The following is an 18,421-nucleotide window of genomic DNA, read 5'->3' on the forward strand; positions in this document are numbered from 1 at the left end:
TGTACAGCTTAGACTTGGCCCCTGTTGATGACTTGTTCTAGTAAGATCAGGTGTGTTCAGCCCCGAGGCTTACACGGGGTGTCCTGCAGGCAGCAGTGAGATGCTCTGTGACAAAGGCTCCGATGGTCCAGCGGATGATGCCGTCAGGAAAAGCATGGAAAGATTGTGTCTCCCGGGGCTGACGCCATGGCACAGTAGGTTAATTCTCCACCTGCAGTGCCGGCATCCCATATGGGCACCAGTTCTAGTCCTGGCTGCTTCTCTTCCAGTCCAGCTCTCTGCTGTGGCCTGGGCAAGCAGTAGAAGATGGCCCAAGTGCTTGGGTCCCTGCACCCATGTGGGAGACCCAGAAGAAGATCCTGGCTCCTGGCTTTGGATCAGCGCAGCGCCGCCGTGGCAGGTATTTGGGGAGTGAACCAACTGAGGGAAGACCTTTCTCTCTGTCTCTCCCTCTCACTGTCTGTAACTGTAAAATCTTAAAAAAAAAAAAAAAAAGATTGTGTCCGAATGTGATCCAGCTTGAGGACAAGTTTAATTACCGTGCCCCTATGTCTCCATACTAATCAATGTCTCAGAGGGCTCTTTCCGTATTACTAAATTCTACACTGAAGTGTTAGCAAAGCACCATGACAGTTTCACGTGCAAACTGAAGCACTTGACTCTCCTGCAGAAAAGTCAATTCTCAGGTACGATGTGTGCATCAGGCCTTTTCCTAGAGTTTTAAAAGAAAAACCGGAAGGAATAGCCACACAAAATAATGAAATGATCTAGGGCCGGCAGTGTGGCACAGTGGGCTAAAGCCTATTGTGCCAGCATCCCATATGGGTGCCGGTTCAGGTCCTGGCTGCTCCACTTCTGATCCAGCTCCATGCTGATGGCTTGGGAAAGCAGTAGAGGGATGGCTCGCTCAAGTGCTTGGGCTCCTGCACCTGCATGGGGACCCAGAGGAGGCTCCTGGCTCTTGGCTTTGGATTGGCCCAGCTCTGGCTGTTGCAGCCATTTGGGGAGTGAACCAACAGATGGAAGATCTCTCTCTCTCTCTCTCTATAACTCTATCTCTCAAATAAATAAATAAATCTTAAAAAAAAGATGGTGGACACTTAATTCAAATAGGGTGTTGAGGAGGTGGACCCTGCCCCCACATGGGAGAATCCTGGCTCCTGGCTTCGGATCAGCCTAGCTCTGGCCATTGCGGCCATTTGGGGAGTGAATCAGCAGATGGAAGATCTGTCTCTTTTCTCTCTCTCTCTCTCTCTCTCTCTCTCTCTCTGTAACTCTTTCAAAATAAATAAGATCTTCAAAAACATGTAAAGATCTATGTAAATCGAATCAGGAAGGAAAATAGAACAAAATACAAAGTCAAGTGCAAGTGGCCTTGGGTGAAATCTCTGTGCACAAGGGTCCTGGTTTTTGGTCCCTGAAATGTACCCAAAGGACCGTGGCCCACGTACAAGCAGGGCGACTGGGATTCCAGCCCCAACGGTGCAGGCAAGGCTCGCTACCCAGCATGAGTGCTTTCCTGTATTTGCTTCTCGAACCTCATAAATATGTTCAACTGTTCACATTTGCATTGTATCTAAGCCAGCTCAACCCCAAAGATAACATTTCCTGCTCTCATGGGGCATTTGCTCTGTTATTCCAAACTGCGTTCAAGGAAAACATCCTTCTCCCAGCATTGCTGAAGGAGAATGTACCAGTCTTAATTAGCACATTAACATAATCGCATCAAGCAGAGACACAGAACTCGACAATGGGAAATTGGGTAAATCAGCACAAATGACTTCGGCTCCATGCTTTATAATTAGGCATCAAAAAAAAAAAAAAAAGACAGTTTAAAGTCTGTCTCATGCGTTTCCTCTGGCTGTTTCTGATCCACAAGGGTAGGATTGTTGATAGCACGGATTGCTTAAATTTATCTTTCTGGCGAAAGGAGACAAAAGCTTAAGCACACATATTTTTGTGCCGAGGGGTGTTTTTTTCATCTTCTGTGTTAAATGTAGCAGCTCTTTTGCTTTCAAATGCATTTGCCAAAGCTCGAATGCTATTGAGAGAAATCGTGCAAATGGAAACAGGTAGCCGTGCCAATGAGGAGAGCTCGGACCCCAAGAGACACAAAGGGGACCAAGAATAAATAAATAAATAAAGCGACTGGGAGTTTTCCGTGTTCCCGTCTCTCTTTTTTATTTTGTCCCGGACTTTCCCCAGGAATTTGCAAGGACTTACCAACCTTCAGCCCCTTCCTCTGACAGACTCAGATGACCTGCAATGACAGGTCATTTTCTAATGCACCAGGCGAAGCTTTGTGCTGGCGCAGAAGGTCGATAGGTAAATGAGAGAGGGGTCCCTAGATCCTGGTGTCGGTGTCACACGCACCCATAAACCCTGCATCTGCCCCTTGCTTGCTGGGAGGCCCCAGGCAGTTTGCTTAACCACTCAAAGCCTCAGTTTTCTCCTGTGCAAAATGGGAACAATGACAACGATTTCATCACAGTGCTGCAGGGCTCACAGAGGTAGTCCGGAGCCTGGCACGTGGCGAACTGCTCAGTAAGGGGACAAGAATGGCCAGGTGTGTCACACCGTGGGGACAGGTCTCACCCACCCCACGGCTCTTTTCCAGGAGAACTCCTCCTTGCCAGTCAAACCGCAGATTGGGGCTCCCCACCTTGGGACCAGCGTACACTGTGACCCTGCTTGTCTTTCACAGGGTGGGTGTATGTCTCTGTGTAAAACAGAAATATCTCCTAAAGGTGGCTGAGGGGACAGACACAGGTAGCTCTACTGTGCCCCCAGGCAGCAGCTCCTCCACATCACAAGGGGCACTAAGCCTCCCTCCCAGCTGGGTCTTTTTTTTTTTTCTTTTTATTTGACAGCTAGAGAGAGAGAGAGAGAGAGAGAGAGAGAGAGAAAGGTCTTCCTTCCATTGTTTCATCCCCCAAATGGCCGCTATGGCTGGAGCTGCGCCAATCTGAAGCCAGGAGCCAGGTGCTTCCTCCTGGTCTCCCATGCAGGTGCAGGGGCCCAAGCACTTGGGCCATCCTCCACTGCCTTCCCCGGCCACAGCAGAGAGCTGGACTGGAAGAGGAGCAACCGGGACTAGAACCTGGCGCCCATATGGGATGCCGGCGCTGCAGGCAGAGGATTAACCAAGTGAGCCACGGTGCCGGCCAGCTAGCTGGGTCTTTGAGATCATGAGGATCCCAAGCCAGTCACTGTAGGCGAGGGCCTTGGAGCTGGTGGTGTACTGCTAGAGTCTAACACCTGCACAGGGACAGGCACCTGGAGGGCAGGCAGCAGTTGCCAGTTGCTGTGGTCTGAATTCCCTGGGGTCAACTGCCAGCCTTCATTCTGATGTCACCAAAATTCTTTGCCAAAATTTTTATTTGAAAGAGAGAGAGAGGTTCTCCACCTGCTGGTTCATTCCTCAAATGCCAACACCAGGCAGAGCTGGGCAAGGCTGAGCCAGGCTGAAGGCAGGAGCTGGGAGCTCAATTTGCATTTCCGACATGGGTGGCAGGGATCAAAGCATCATCAAGTCTGCAGTCCGCAGCCTCCCAGGGTGCGCATCAGTGAAGGGCGGGTCAGCAGTGGAGCTGGGCTGGGACTTGCACGCAGGTGGCCCAGCTGATGAAACTAACTGTGCACCCTCAAGAGGCTCTGTAGCCTCTAGCCCAGCACCGCTCGGTGCTCCAGCCCGAGAGCTCCTTCCATTCTGCCTGTTGGCCCGTTCTCACCCATAGCCCTTGTTCCTTTCTGGTGGATTCCTTGCAAGGACCGGGCTCTGAGACTCCACCACCTGTCATCAGCACTCCCACCCCCTGCTCTGGGCTGGCTCCCTTCCTGCTGGTCTCATGCTTGGTCTAGCCTGGGCTGCACCCTCCTGGCTCGGCTCGCTCGCTGCTTCCTTGTGAAGCCATTGACTCTGCCCTGATCTGATTTCTCTACAGCCCAGGCAGCTTCCTTGCTTCTCCCCGGCCCCTGCCCCCACTCCGCCCTCTCTGCTCAGCCCCCTGTCCTCTCCCCACAAGCAGGAGCGTCTGGCACAGAAAACCACGAATGAAATAAGAATAGGTCCTTTCTGTATTTGCTCCGGGAATGGCACTTCCCATCTGGTCTCTGTTTGCAAACTCAAAGGGCAATATTGATCCAGGGAAGAGGACTTGGTGCGGGGCAGGGAGACAGAGCTCAGCAATGCAGTTCACCATCCAGAAGCTAAGGGATGCCCCCTAAAGACGCACCGGAGAGGCAAAGGGGCGACAGCAGGGTCCATGCGGCCATGTCACGGAGCAAAGCCACCAGACTGGGATGGAGCTTTTGGAGTTGGGACTTCATAAAAATGCCTTTGCTCTCGGTTGCCATGGCTGTGCGGTGAGTGGAGCGAATGCATTTACAGGGGACACAAAAGGCGGTTTCAGAGCTGGGGGTGGGGGCGGGAGGAGGAGGAAAGCCGTAGTCCTTCTACTATTTGCTCCTGTGGTTTCTGGGCCGCGGATGCGCTCTAGGGTCTGCAGGGAGAATTTGCGGTCTGAATTCCGCGCAGGTGTGAGCCTCTTTCTGTCAATGAGCTCGTGGTGTCTCCCAGGCCGCAGACCGTGAGGAGAGATGGTCTCTTGGGCTCCTTGCCCCCGGGAAGCCCTTCTCATGCTAGGGGGTCAGGGCCCCCAGGAGACCTCCTCAAGCTCTTTGCACCTGCCAGGTAAGCAGGTGCCATCCAGGACTTCTGGTAGAGGAAGGCACCAGGGAGGTGGTGAAGTGAGGGGGCAGTGGGGAGTCATAAAAATGGCTGGGAGTTGGGGGAGGGGTCTGGATTCGAATCCTCCCCCCGCCCTGGTCTGTATCCCAAATGGGCCCTGCTCTGACCCAACCACTGTCTTTCCAGACTTGATGGGGACAATCTTTACTGTCTGTCACCTGCTCCATTTGTAAAGCCTGTCCCCTCACCCTGAGAGATAGCCGACCCTGAAGAGTTCCCACGGACTTAACCTCTGCCTCAGTTACTTGTATCCATGCAATGGGTGTAACAGGGAGAAGCATGCCGCCAGCCACGGGCATGAGATTTTCCATCCTCACTGCACACACAGGGACAGGGAGGCTCAAAACGGCAAAGTACCACCCCTCCCCCACCCAGGGTGGCAGAACTGGGGGGAGGGGGAAGGCTTTGAGCCCCAAGTCCAGGACCCTTTCAATCATGCTCAGATTCTGCTCCAACAAGCCTGGTGCAGGGGTGGGGTGGGAGAAGGGGGGCGGGCACAGGAGAACGTGTGTCCTAGACGCTCATACAAGACGCTTACTGTGTACAGCTGATGGATTCAGGATGGAGACGTGGTCCTGTGATGGTGTCTGGGAGATGGTGTCAGGTGGAGACGTGGTCCCGTGATGGTGTCTGGGAGATGGTGTCAGCATGAAGACGTGGTCCCGTGATGGTATCTGGGAGATGGTGTCAGGTGGAGACGTGGTCCTGCGATGGTGCCACCTGGGAGATGGTGTCAGGTGGAGACGTGGTCCCGTGATGGTGTCTGGGAGATGGTGTCAGGTGGAGACGTGGTGCCGCGATGGTGCCACCTGGGAGATGGTGTCAGGGTGGAGACGTGGTCCTGCGATGGTGCCACCTGGGAGATGGTGTCAGGGTGGAGATGTGGTCCCGCGATGGTGCCACCTGCAATATGGTGTCAGGTGGAGACGTGGTCCTGCGATGGTGCCACGTGGGAGATGGTGTCAGGTGGAGACGTGGTCCCGTGATGGTGCCTGGGAGATGGTGTCAGGATGGAGACGTGGTCCCGCGATGGTGCCACCTGGGAGATGGTGTCAGGGTGGAGATGTGGTCCCTGAATGGTATATGGGAGATGGTGTCAGGTGGAGACGTGGTCCTGCAATGGTGCCACCTGGGAGATGGTGTCAGGTGGAGACGTGGTCCCGTGATGGTGTCTGGGAGATGGTGTCAGGATGGAGACATGGTCCCGTGATGTTGTCTGGGAGATGGTGTCAGGTGGAGACGTGGTCCCATGATGGTGTCCGGGAGATGGTGTCAGGTGGAGACAAGGTCCCGTGATGGTGTCTGGGAGATAGTGTCAGGATGGAGACGTGGACCCATGATAGTGTCAGGGAGATGGTGTCAGGTGGAGACATGGTCCCATGATGGTGTCTGGGAGATGGTGTCAGGATGGAGACATGGTCCCGTGATGGTGCCTGGGAGATGGTGTCAGGTGGAGACAAGGTCCCGTGATGGTGTCTGGGAGATAGTGTCAGGATGGAGACGTGGACCCATGATAGTGTCAGGGAGATGGTGTCAGGTGGAGACATGGTCCCATGATGGTGTCTGGGAGATGGTGTCAGGATGGAGACATGGTCCCGTGATGGTGCCTGGGAGATGGTGTCAGGGTGGAGACGTGGTCCCGCGATGGTGCCACCTGGGAGATGGTGTCAGGTGGAGACGTGGTCCTGCGATGGTGCCACCTGGGAGATGGTATCAGGTGGAGACGTGGTCCCGTGATGGTGTCTGGGAGATGGTGTCAGGATGGAGACATGGTCCCGTGATGGTGTCTGGGAGATGGTGTCAGGATGGAGACGTGGTCCCGTGGTGGTGTCTGGGAGATGGTGTCAGGATGGAGACGTGGTCCCGCGATGGTGTTTGGAAGATGGTGTCAGGTGGAGACATGGTCCCGTGATGGTGTCTGGGAGATGATGTCAGGATGGAGACGTGGTCCCATGATAGTGTCTGGGAGATGGTGTCAGGATGGAGACGTGGTCCCATGATGGTGTCTGGGAGATGGTGTCAGGATGGAGACGTGGTCCCGTGATGGTGCCACCTGGGAGATGGTATCAGGATGGGAACGTGGTCCCGTGATGGTGTCTGGGAGATGGTGTCAGGATGGAGACATGGTCCCGTGATGGTGTCTGGGAGATGGTGTCAGGTGGAGACGTGGTCCCGTGATGGTGTCTGGGAGATGGTGTCAGGGTGGAGACATGGTCCCGTGATGGTGTCTGGGAGATGGTGTCAGGATGGAGACGTGGTCCCGTGATGGTGTCTGGGAGATGGTGTCAGGTGGAGACGTGGTCCCATGATAGTGTCTGGAAGATGGTGTCAGGATGGAGCCGTGGTCCCGCGATGGTGCCTGGTCTTTGGGTCATGGGTGGGTGTGTGCCCTCAGGGGACAGATCTCTCTGAGTCCTACCCAGGGTCTCCGCTTCTCCCTCCTGGCTAACCCTATGACCACCACCTCCCCAGCTGCCATGAGCAGCCTCCATGGAAGCCAGACTCTGGAACTGCCCAGTCCTGCAACCTCCAAAGGCCAAGTTGAAAGGAACCTTTTACTTCCCAAAGAAGCTCTTCTCAGGCATTCAAAGGTAGCAAAAAGTGGACACTATATCCAGGCAGGAAATTCCCCCCACTTCCAATGCCCATGGCAGCTGCTTTTCCTGTTTGATGAGAGGGTGGATGCATCTTTTCTTGCACCATCATGTGAGGCCCCTTCTTCCCCGCTGTGGGTTCCTTGAGAGCAGAGATCTGGTCTCGCTTCCAGAGTGCAGAGCTGAGAATTCAGCAGGAGCTCAAACTTGCCTTGCCTTAGGGCTGGTGTGAGGAGTGGAAGATGGGGGACCATTGTGTGCACGTTGTGGGGCTCTTTGCCTCTGGCCTACCCGTTAAGACCTGCATGTGCTTTATTAGAGTACCCAGGTTCAATTCCCGCCTCTGGCTCCTGGCTCCAGCATTCCTGCTAACGCAGACCCTGTGAGGCAGCAGTGATGGCTCAGGTAACTGAGTTCCTGCTGCCCACGTGAGCGCCTGTACTGAGTTCCCAGCTCCTAACTTCCACGTGGTGCAGGTGCCGTTGCCGGCTTTTGGTGAGTGAACCCCTGGGTGGGAGCGCTCTCGCCTCTCTGCCTCTCAAGACCAGGAGACAGCGTGAGCATCAGTGACAGCTGTTGCTGGCGACAGCTTTTCTGAATCCTCGAGCTCAGGGTGATCTGTGCGAGCGTTCCCCAGTCAGCAACATCTGGGTGAACGCTTGTCCTCGGACTTCCCAGGCCTATGCAGACCCAGGGGGATGAGGCGCCTTCAGGGAACGCCAAGGTGAGTGAGGTGCACCTGCCTGCTGTGACTGCCAGGATGCCCCTTCTCCACTTTGAAGAGAAGAAGTCAGGCGGGGTGGAGACACCCCCAAGAGACCATTCGCCAACTGAAGAGAAATCTGGCTGTAATTCTGCCAGCTGTTAAGACCGGGCATGTCATTGTCACCGAAACAGAAGCTTGAAAATGAGCTACATCTAAACAGGAAGATCAAAAGTGCGAAAGCAGGAATGTCTTGTTTTGGCAGGCAGTGATATTTTCAGGGATCTCTAAAGAACCGTGCGAGGGAAGAGCGTCAAACAGCCAAAGGGAGCCGGTGTTTGGCCTGGCGGTGGGGTCAGCCCTCAAGACGTCCACAGCCCACACCGGTGTCTGGCTTCGAGTCCCAGCTCCCCCTTCTGACTCCAGCTTCCTGCTAACAGATCCCGGGGAGACATCTGTGATGGCTGAAGTGATTGCGTTCCTGCCAGCCATGGGCAGCACCTAGATTGAGTTTCTGGCTCCCAGATTTGACTGCAGCCCCACCCCAGGCATTATAGGTATTCGGGGACTGAACCACCGAATGGAAGCTTGCTTTCTTTTTTCTTCCTTTCTTCCTTTCTTCCTTTCTTTCTTTCTTTCTTTCTTCCTTTCTTCCTTTCTTCCTTTCTTCCTTTCTTCCTTTCTTCCTTTCTTCCTTCCTTCCTTCCTTCCTTCCTTCCTTCCTTCCTTCCTTCCTCTATCTATCTATCTATCTATCTATCTACCTATCATCTATCTGTCGCCATATATCTATATCTAACCTATCACCCACCTGTCTGTCTAATCTGTCATCTACCTGTTATCTATCTCTACTTCTGTCTCTGCCTTGAAAATACATTAAATTTTTTCTTTAAAATAAAGAACATGGAAACATTCAAACGTTGTTCTCCATCACCTGTTGACCAGCAGATGAGATGCAGCCTTTACAGTGACAGCTCCAGCAGCTCCCACAGCTCCCCTCTGGGCGATGGGGTTGCAACCGTTCCCCGGGAGGCTCCACCCACCTCCAGCAGCCAGGCTGAGAGCAGCAGCAGCAGCAGCCGAGGGCCCAGCCCCCCGGGAGCGCAGCGTTTGCGAACGCTCACTTGCATCTGGCACTGAGCCCTGCGGGCGGGCGGTGGTGGTGACAGTGCTGGAATCCCCGCCGTCCACTGCTCACCAAATGCCCACGAGGAGCCCGGGGTTCCCAAGCAGAGGCCCTCACTCCCCTCCCCCTCTCCTCCCCCTGCCCGGGGGGACATTTGCTAATCTCTGGCAATGTTTTGGCTGTCACACAGACATCTCCTAGGTAGAAGCTACGGACACTGCTGAACGTCCTACAGTGCACAGGCCAGCTGCTCGCCACACAGTTACCTGGCCCAGGGGGTCCACGGTTGAAAATCCTGGTCCAATGGGTTCTGTGCTTGCTTTAGGAATGGGCACCCATGTCGGAAGGTCCCAAAGTCTTCTCATTCTTGAGGAACCAAAAGAGACCAGCTCTCTTCTTTGGGCTGCTGTGGTATTTGGGTGTGATGTGTGGAGCTTTTGTAGCCACTTTGAGACCATGAAGGAAGCCATTTCGGGGGCAATCTAACAATGATCAGAGAAGGTGGAAATGAGCAGGACTTATAAGTCGCATCTCCACCCTCAGGGATACACCTAGGAGAAATCTTTTTTTTTAGATTTGTTTATTTGAAAAGGCAGAGTTACGGAGAGAGAGAGAGAGAGAGAGAGAGAGAGAGAGAGAGAGAGATCTTTCATTAGCTGGTTCACTCCCTAGAAGAGTACTGGCCAGCACTGAAGCCAGGAGCTTCATCTGGGTCTCCCACGTGGGTGCAGGGACCCATGTACTTAGCCCATCTTCTGCTGCTTTCCCAGGTGCATTAGCAGGGGCTGGATTGGAAGTGGAGCAGCTGGGATGGGAACCAGCACCCATATGGGATGCTGGTTGCAGGTGGAGGCTTTACCTGCTAAGCCACAGCACCAGCTCCTGAGAAATCTTCAGGTGAAAACACGGGACCTGTGTGTGCAAGTGTTCCTGGCAACAGTGAACTCAGGAACCCCTAACATTTGTAGACAGGCAAATGGGTAACTAAATCGTGATACAACAGTTTTTAAATGAATGTTGAGGGCCGGTGCCGTGGCTCAATAGGCTAATCCTCCACCTGCAGTGCTGGTACACAGGGTTCTAGTTCCGGTTGGGGCACCGGATTCTGTCCTGGTTGCCCCTCTTCCAGGCCAGCTCTCTGCTGTGGCCAGGGAGTGCAGTGGAGGATGGCCCAAGTGCTTGGGCCCTGCACCCCATGGGAGACCAGGAGAAGCACCTGGCTCCTGCCTTCGGATCAGAGCGGTGCGCCGGCCGCAGTGGCCATTGGAGGGTGAACCGATGGTAAAGGAAGACCTTTCTCTCTGTCTCTCTCTCACTGTCCACTCTGCCTGTCAAAAAATAAATAAATAAATAAATATAAAAAATGAATGTTCAGAAAACTGAACAAATTCTGCAAACAGATGTAGATTGCAAACATAACACTGAGTTGAAAGCTCAGATTCACTGGGGCCAGCGCTGTGGCGCAGTGGGTGAAGCCGCCGCCTGCAGTGCCAGTTTGAGTCCTGGCTGCTCCACTTCCGATCCATCTCTATGCTGTGGCCTGGGAAAGCAGTGGAAGATGGCCCAAGTCCTTGGGTCCCTGCACCCATGTGGGAGACCCGGAAGAAGCTCCTGGCTCCTGGCTTCGGATCAGCGCAGCTCCAGCCATCTGGGGAGTGAACCAGCGGATAGAAGACCTCTCTCTCTCTCTCTCTGCCTCTGCCTCTACCTCTCTGTAACTCCGCCTTTCAAATAAGATACATAAATCTTTTTAAAAAAGAGAAAGTAAGTACAGATCTACTTCCCCTCACCCCAACCATCACCCCTTGGCCACCCCTCTGCAGAGAGGACCTTGGCGGCCGCGACGCAGGCTGGCTGTCGGCTGTGAGGCCAACAGTGCAGCTGGGTCAGAGAAGAGGGCTCGCCAAGATGAGAGACTTGGCTTCTCCAACTTTCAAGGAAAGTAGATTTTGCTGAGAGAGGGAAGGAGGCTCCCCTGATGGTGGCTGGCGGCCGCGGGAGGGGGCAGCGAGGACAGCCTGACCTGGCCTCTAGCCGACCTGACGGTGTCTGGGCAGCATTAATCAGAGATCCCATTCAGCGGGCAGCCACACTCTGCTCTGCTGAGTGCTGATTGTGAGGCAGGTTCCTTGGTGACACAGATTTGAGTCTCATCTGCTGGGCACCCAAGGGACAGAGCAGAGAGCCCAGCCCAGCTGGGGCAGGCAGATCAGGGGGCCGCAGCTGGCCGACCCAGCCCACGTCACATCATCAGATCTTGACTTTGCCGTGAGATGGGCAGCACGTGAATGTGCCGTGCACAGGAGACCCTTGTAAGCCTCCAGGCAGTTGCCAGCATCGTCTTCCTCTCTCTGGGCCACACCACTCATGCAACCCAACACGGAGGGTGCAAGGGCTCACAGGAAACGCAGACCACGGCAGAACACATGGATTTCAAGATATTTTTGCACCGAAAGTAACTTGCCTTTCAATTCCTTTGGCCTTTGTGCCATCCCCTCGCATTGCATATTAAATTGTGCACATGGGTGTTTTCTTCTCTGATTATAAAGCACGAGTCACAGTTCACTCGAGCACTTTTGGCTAATCCTGTGGCTTAAATGTCATTTCTTACTCCATAGGAACTTTGTGTCCTGTAACCTTGATTCCCAGATATGTAATCTCCCCCGCTCCACTGCTGATTCCTCCTAGTGTAAATGTCTCAGTCATTACAGTGGGGAGTTTTCTTTTTCACAATTTATTTAGCAAGTTTGAGGGCATGGCGTGGATAGAAAATTAATTAACTGGGTATTAAATGCACCATCACTAAAAGGAGAAATGCTTTTTCCTCTGTGTTTTCTTTATAATGTGTACTCGGAATTTGTGTTTATCTGAAAGGCAGGGTAACAGAGACAGACAGACAGACAGACAGAAACCTGCCCTCTGCTGGCTTCCTCCCCAAATGCCCACAGCAGCCAGGGCTGGGCCAAGCCCTAGGCAGGAGCCAAGAACTCCATCCAGGTCTCCCACGGGGGCGGTGGGGGCCCAAGCACCTGAGCCGTCATTCACTGCCCTGAGCCTCCTGAGCCAGTGGCTGGACCAGAAGCGGAGCCTCCAGGGCTCACAGCTCACATGGGCTGCAGGCGCCCCGGGAGCTGGGCTAACTCTCTGGGCCACAATGCCTGCACCTGTATTTTTAAATTTGCTAACAGTCACATTATGATGAGTGTCTATGGGACACAGTGTGACTGACATGATCAAAGCAAGATGACTGGCATAGCCGTCACTTCCAATACTTACCCTTCCTTTGTGTTGGGAGCATATAATTTTGAAATACACAATTAATTATTACCAATCATAGTTACCCTGCTGTGCTATCATGGGAAGTTCAGCAGTTATTCCTCTTGTCCCGCATCGCCCCTGCACCCATCAATCGTTCTCTCTCCACCGGCTCTCCTCCCCACCCTAGCTGGCCTCTGCTAACCACGATGCTGCTCGCAGCTTCCAGGAGAGGTTTTTCAGCTCCCACATGCAAGTGCAAACGTGGTATCTGTGTTTCTGTGCCTGGCTTATTTCGCTTGACATAATGTGCCCCCGGTCATGGAAATGGATAAACAGGATTGTGCATAGGGAGTGTGACGGCTGCAACAGGATCTGTCTCCCTAAGCTCAGGCAGGTGTTCAAATCATATGTGAATGGTTAATGGATTAAGGTCAGGACTTGATCCAATTATGGTGCCTGACGATGGAGCCTGTGGCAAGTGATCCGATTGGATTAGGTCGCCAGGCTGATGGCTTCATAACGCGAGTGCACGGAGGGCAGAGGAAGCGTGTGCAGCCTGTGTCTCTCTGACAGATGTGCAGAACGCCAGAAGAAGCAGCGAACGGCTTCTCAAAGACAACAGCGCACTGCTGGTGACGGCCACTGCTCTTTCTCCCTTTGGGACAGCACTTCTGAGTCTTGGATACCAGCAGGAATTAAGTTCCAAACTAAAAGTTCCCCTTATAATGATTCATCTTCAAAGGACTCAATGGCTTCTCCTGATACCAATATGGGGGAAAACTGTTAGTCCCATTTGTTGTTGATATTGTGGCCTCAGATGCCCCTCAGGTTTGCTCCTGATAAGTGGAATCTGTCCACACACACTGAGGCTAAACACTGCTGAGTTTGCGCTTCTATTGTGCGAGTACAGAGCTAGTCAGAGAGCAGTCAGAAAGAAAACTCTGAAAAGATAAATTCTTATTCTCATGAATGGCTGCTCTGAGGCTCTGGATTTTTGCATTCGTGTGGGATTTTAGTTTTATTGCATTATGTCGGCAGCTATGCTAGTTTAATATTTTAATATTCCTGCCTCCTTTCCTTTGATAAGACACCCTTTCTGCTTGATAAAATGCTTTGCATTTAAAAAATATTTATCCTTTTGATTTAAGCATATCAATTTCTTGCTTGCTTGCAATCTTCCTGAAGATATTTTTATTTCTTTTGCATGATATAAAATATGGACTGCAGCAGGATGTTTTCTTTTTACTAAGTAAAATGCAGGAAAGCTTAAAGAATTATACCATTTGTATTAGGCTCAGCAGCTTAAACAATATTGTTTATGTATCTATGTAAAGATACATCCATGGATTATTTTATTTCTTTAAAGATTTATTTATTTATTTATTTATTCACAGTTACACACAGAGAGGAGAGGCAGAGAAAGAGACAGAGAGAGAGAGAGAGAGAGAGGTCTTCCATCCACTGATTCACTCCCAAATTGGCCGCAACGGCTGGAGCTGCGCTGATCTGAAGCCAGGAGCCAGCAGCTTCTTCTGGGTCTCCCATGTGGGTACAGGGGCCCAAGGCCTTGTGCCATCCTCCACTGCTTTCCCAGACCATAGCAGAGAGCTGGATGGGAAGTAGAGTAGACAGGTCTTGAACCAGCACCCATATGGGATAATTTTAACAAAGCAATGCTTAGATAAAGCAGCACAGATAAAGCCATAGAGAAAGACAGAAGTGTAGTTGGGAGATTTTCAGTGCAATTTTTTCAGAATTAGAGATGTTCGTCGGACAAAAGCCCTGAAGGACACAGAGAAACGGAATACGGCCAATGACTGTGTCATCTCAGCAGGCACAGAGCCCAGCTTCCTTTGAATGGCACAAGTTGTGTTGCTTTCTCTGTAGATCTAGCAAGTTCTTCTGCTGTCCAGACATGAAATCCAAAGATTACCTCTCTGGTGTTTAACTCAAGCCCTGTTCCTTTATTAGCACGTTTGGCATGCTCTCCTGTGAACTAGGGGGGATGGTGAGATACACTGTGCACCTGCATCATTGAAGCCCTTTCCTGCTTCCAGAAGATTCTCTTATGGAAATGCACCTGTTGTGTCCTGGACCGATTCGCAAGAGAGAGCTTGAAGGCATTATCTTGGTCAGCTCTGGTTTTCAGAACACGGGATGCTGTCGGTCGGCCACGTGTCCCCACACAGATGTTCCCAGAGCAGCCTCAGCCTGCCCCCGCCCCGGGCCACCAAGACCCTCTGTCTGTAATGCAGCTCAGCCTGGACCTGCCCCCGCTGAGTCTCAGGAGGGTGCGAGTCCTCTCTCTCCCGCTCTCCTGGATATCTCTTTCCTACTCACCTCTTCTAGAGGGTAACGTCCCAGGGCACCACTCCCAGTGTGAGAAATACAAACACGGCGGTGCCATGTGGATGAGGATGCAGCTCCTCAGCCCTCACTGCCTCCCATTTGTCCCTGGAGGGCTTCTCTCTGCCTCTGTGGGTATGTTATCCCAGGAAGAGAGCATGGCCAGAATCTCAGAAGATTCCCGAACCCTCTAGAAATCATCCTTAAAGTGACCCTGAATATTTGAAAACTCTGACCCAAACACAACTATCCCTTCCCTGGCCTGGAACCCTCAGGGGTCTCCACCTCCTCCAGGGTCAGGCTGGCACCATCACTCCCGTGTTCCCCCAAGAAGAAAGGGACTCTATTTTCACAACCTTAAAATATCAGAATTAGAGAGAGGAGAGAGAAAGAATCCTGCATGTGTCTTTCCATGTCAATAGCTACAAACTCCAACAGAAAAGGACCCTGAGCTGCCACCCTGGGAGATCCTGGAATTCTCCCAGAGGCTGCTCATTCTTCAGACAACACAGAATCCAGCGTGGCTCCTGGAGGCCCCCAAACCCAGACAGAGCCCCTTCCCAGGAACCACAGCTGCCCTGCTGAGCTAGGGAAGGCTGGGACCCGTTACTCTACCTGCCTCTGTTTCCCTGCCCTTTATCCAACGTCTCTCTGTTCTCCCTCCACCCACCCCTCCCAGCCCCTAGTCATCACTATTCTAGCTGCAATCTACTATAGTTTAATTTCCACACAGTCTTTTTCTGTGCCTGGCTAATTTTACTTGACAGAATGGCTTCCAGTTCCAAACATTTAGCTGAAAATGTCAGAAATTCTTCCTTTTTCATAGCTGAATAATATTCCTGTGTGTGTATGTCTGTGTGTGTGAGTGTGTGTGTGTGTGTGTGGCATTCTCTGTATCTCTCATCCTTCAATGGATATCTAGGCTGACTCCGTATCTTGGCTAGCATGAGTATCACTGCAATGAATAAAAGGCTACAGGCATCTCTCTCTCTCTCTCTCTCTCTCTCTCTCTTTTTTTTTTTTTTTTTTTTTTTTTTTTTTTTTTTTGACAGGCAGAGTGGACAGTGAGAGAGAGAGACAGAAAGGTCTTCCTTTGCCGTTGGTTCACCCCCCAGTGGCTGCTGCCGGTGCACTGCGCTGATCCAAAGCCAGGAGCCAGGTGCTTCTCCTGGTCTCCCATGCGGGTGCAGGGCCCAAGCACTTGGGCCATCCTCCACTGCCCTCCCAGGCCACAGCAGAGAGCTGGCCTGGAAGAGGGGCAACCGGGACAGAATCCAGCGCCCCGACCGGGACTAGAACCCGGTGTGCAGGTGACGCAGGTGGAGGATTAGCCTAGTGAGCTGCGGAGCCAGCCTCTGGTATCTCTTTAATGGGCTGATGTCATTTCCTTTGGGCACACACCCACAAGTAAGATAGCTGGGTCATTGGTAGATCTAGTCTTTGGTTCACTGGGGACCCTCCACAGCGTCTACACTGATTTATAGTCCCACAGGAAGGGGTGTAACATTTCCCTTTGTCTCCATCCTGGCCAACATTGGCTATTTTTTGTCCTTTTGATAGTCGCCATCCTAATGGAACGAGATGATATCTCTGCTCACGGTGTTGAGCATTTTTGTCACGTATTTGTTGGCCATTTGTCTGTTGTTGGCTTCTTAAAACATAATTATGAAGCTGTCAGTGGAACAGCAAGCAATTAGTGTTCGTGGGCATCTGAAAGATGCTCTTCGAAGAGGTGCGAGGGGCGGGGGGGACACCCACGGGGACTTGTGAGCAGGTCGAGTGTGCTGCGACGATGCCAGGCAGAGCAAGGGCAGAATGCGCCTCTCCCCGTCTGCCGTGGCGCCCGTCCTGCTGGGCTGTCTTTGCAGCCTGCCCCAGAGGTGATGACATAATTAAGCTTCGCTCCTATTGCCTTGTACCCTGTAAGAGGCTTCGGGGCCGTCTTCTGCATGATCCTTTGAGCACGCATGGGAAGGAAATATAAAATCCTCCAGTACTCTGCCTGCTCTACTTCAAGGAGGTGACTGGGGCTCAGCAAGTACAGGGCTCCTGGGCTCTTAGTAAAAGCCTCAGGCCGCTGCAGTGACCCCATGGGGGGTACAGGAAGCTGAGGGCATGGGCGGATGGGGTGGGGGTGAGAATGTGCTAGATACTGAGCTGAGCTGGGCAGGTCCACTTTCTGGCCAGAGCCTAGTAGCAGGTGCAGCAAGTCACAGGGTAACGGCCACATCCAAGTGGGTCGAAGCCTGCCCTGGTGCTCCGAGCCCTGCCAGGGAGTGCTTCCAGGGGCGCTGCACAGGCTGGGACAAGGGCTGTGCTGAGCCTCCCCCCAGGGCTGGTGCTGTGGTGCAGCGGGTTAAAGCCCCTGCCTGAAGCGCCGGCATCCCATGTGGGTGCCAGTTCCAGTCCCGGCTGCTCCTCTTCCAATCCAGCTCTCTGTTGTGGCCTGGGAAAGCAGTAGAAGATGGCCCAAGTGCTTGGGCCCCTGCACCCATGTGGGAGACCTGGAAGAAGCTCCTGGATCCTGGCTTCAGATCAGCACAGCTCCAGCTGTTGTGGCCTTCAGGGGAGTGAACCAGCGGATGGAGGACCTCTCTCTCTGTCTCTACCTCTCTCTGTAACTCTGTCTTTCAAATAAATAAAATAAATCTTAAAAAAAAAAAAGAGGGCCAGTGCTGTGGCACACTAGGTTAATCCTCCACCTGTGGTGCCGGCATCCCATGTGGGTGCCGGTTCCAGTCCCGGCTGCTCCTCTTCCAGTCCAGCTCTCTACTGTGCCCGGGAAGGCAGTGGAGGATGGCCCAAGTGCTCGGGCCCTGCACCCGCGTGGGAGACCAGGAGGAAGCACCTGGCTCCTGGCTTTGGGTCAGAGTAGCTCCAGCCATTGAGGCCATTTGGGTAGTGAACCAATGGAAGGAAGACCTTTCTGTCTCTCTCACTGTCTTTAATTCTACCTGTCAAATAAATAAATGCAATCTTAAAAAAAAAAAAAAGAAATGCTGTACCTTTCGCTCTAAGGCCCTGTGTTCACCGGCAGCGTAGTGCCCAGAGACTCTGCTTCCCATGCAGGGTCCCCCAGTGCCTACAGGCCAACAACAGGTGCACGGGAAGAGAGGCCACGATGAGGGGGACTCCCAGTGGGAGGCAGCAGGACGCCTGGCCAGATCCCAGGCCCGGAGTGCTCCTGTGGGCACAACCAAGAGGGCAGGCCATGTCGCTGTCACCATGCGACTGAAAACTACAGGCTCCAGCTCCCCAGAAAATTCTCTGAGTAGCAGAGAGTGGCTTTCCTCTCCTGAAACAGAGCCAGGGCCCTGCCCCTCCTGCAGGGGTTGGCTTTGGGGAAGCAGTGGTTCTGTTGTGTGCAGCTCACCCACGTGGACACCCTCGAGGAGCCAGATGGCCACTGGGCGCAAACCAGTGGGAGACAGGAGGCTCCCTTCTACTGTCAGAGGAGCGCACCATCAGCTCTCCCTCCAGTCCTCCTGAAGCCAAGTCCTCGCTTGTACGACTTAGGCGCCTTGAGGACTAACCTGAGCTCCGCACGTCTGAGCCCGCAGTGCAGGTGCAGGCGGAGCAGGGGCCCTGACGGGGACTCTGGAGTGGCCGCTATTCAGGAGTGCAGTTTCACCGTGTGGCCTGTT

Source organism: Oryctolagus cuniculus, chromosome 12, assembly GCF_051225735.1.
Source record: "Oryctolagus cuniculus isolate XC-2025 breed Fujian yellow rabbit chromosome 12, ASM5122573v1, whole genome shotgun sequence".
Lineage (NCBI taxonomy): Eukaryota > Metazoa > Chordata > Mammalia > Lagomorpha > Leporidae > Oryctolagus > Oryctolagus cuniculus.